The sequence below is a fragment of the Octodon degus genome, unplaced genomic scaffold (assembly GCF_000260255.1).
Source record: "Octodon degus isolate 3935 unplaced genomic scaffold, OctDeg1.0 scaffold00042, whole genome shotgun sequence".
In the NCBI taxonomy this organism is placed as follows: Eukaryota; Metazoa; Chordata; class Mammalia; order Rodentia; family Octodontidae; genus Octodon; species Octodon degus.
In genome coordinates, this window is record NW_004524618.1 from 10709642 (window position 1) to 10711544 (window position 1903).

Below are 1903 nucleotides of genomic sequence, written 5' to 3' on the forward strand. Positions count from 1 at the left end.
GAACATTAGCCACAGATGAGAATGGAGAAGTAAAAATAGAGTGGGTTGCACAGGACTATTATCTGTCCACATGTTATGTTAAATTGCGAAGGACAAAAACGTTCCCCAAAATGTACAGTAAGAGCCATATGCCTGCTGCATAACTTCCCTGTGAACCTTATCGTATGTGCTTTATTATGTCTGTCAATCTGTTCAGCCATCAAGGTCTTAGACTTATTTCCAGATAAGTTGAAAACATCAGCATTGACTATTTCTGGAGTACTTCACTCATACCACTAGAAATTCACATTTGTTATTTTTAATGCAAAATTGACATATAATGAAATATAAAATCTTAAGTGAATAGTGAATAAGTTTTGATAAATGCATAAACTTTGGAATCCAAACTCCTATAATGGTACAGAACATTATCACCATGCCACACACAACTTCCTCGTGTTTCTTTCCAGTATTTTATCTTCCCTGAAGCATAGGGGCTGGGGAGATAGCTCAGTAGAATAAGCGCTTGCCTGGCAAGTGCAAGAGCCTGAGTTCAATCCCCGGTTCCGCACACACACAAAAATTCCCTTAAGCAAACTCCTTTCTGATATGATCCATCCCAGATTTGTTTCACATGTCGTACAATCTTCTATAAAAGGCATTCATTCGAGCACAAAGCCATTCGGTATTATATCCTGGGGACCTATTCACGTTATTGCATGCATTGTAGTTTATTTTTTTTGGGTCAATGTATTAGTTCTACATTTCCTTTACTCTGGTGGTTATAAAAGGATTTTCCATTCTCAGCATTCCTTTTGCTTTGTATTGCCTGACGCGTGGTATTTGGTAATGTAGCCACTAGGTGGCATGCAGGAGCCAGACACGGCAGTGCTTTGCTTCCGTGCATTTTTGATTTATAAGTATTTATTATTTTTTCTGAACTAATTACTGAGGAAATGAATGGCAGGAACAAAATAAAGCTCTTTTCTCTTGGTTTTTTTTTTTATTTGTTTGTTTGTTTTATTTATACCAGGGCTCAAACTCAGGACCTTGCGTGTGCCAGGCAGGCCCTTATTCTGCTGGGCTGTATCCCTAGTGGATTTAGATTCTTGTCTAGAGACAAATACATAAATAAGGAAATATTACTATGAAACACTTGATGTTTTAATTTTTCATTGACTTTTTCTTGCCTACATATTAGAGGACTGCAAACGACTCACATAAACCCGGTGTGGCTGAGGCAGATAAATCAAAGTTGAAGAGCCAGCTCAAGGTACCTAGCCAGGCCATGTCAGCAGACACATAAAATGACGGGGGATAGCCCAAGTGGTGCTTGCCTGAATTCAAGGCATCAGGAAGGGGAAGTGCAAACCTGGGAGACGGAGGTGGAGGATCTCAAATTAGAGCCCAACCCGCAATTTGGTCATTTAACGAGATCCTGCTCCCCAAATTTAAAATGGGATGGGGACGTAAATTCGTGGTAGAGCCCCACCTCTACTTCCATTCTCAGTAGAGAAAAAATCATTTATTATGAAAAAGCTAAGGCAGAAAGTAGAAATCTCTGGGGTGGGGATGTAGCTCAGCAGCACAGCACCTGCCTGGCAAATGTGGGGCCCTGAGTTTGATGATTCCCAGGATCAATAATAGCAACAACAACAACGATGACGAACAACCCCAGAAAGTAGAAATCTCATTACTGAGAAAGTCATCACAAATGTTTAGGTGGTATCATCAACTTCATTTTTATGAGCTCAACATTGGAGGCTTAAAGCTTTTTTAAAAAAAAATTTATGTATTTGGTACAGGGTCTCACTACGTAGCTCCAACTCATAGTGATCCTCCTGTTTTCCACCGTTCCAGTGCTGGGATCACAGGCATGTGCCACCACACCCCCGACTCGGTTGCCGGTGATCGAATCCAGGTA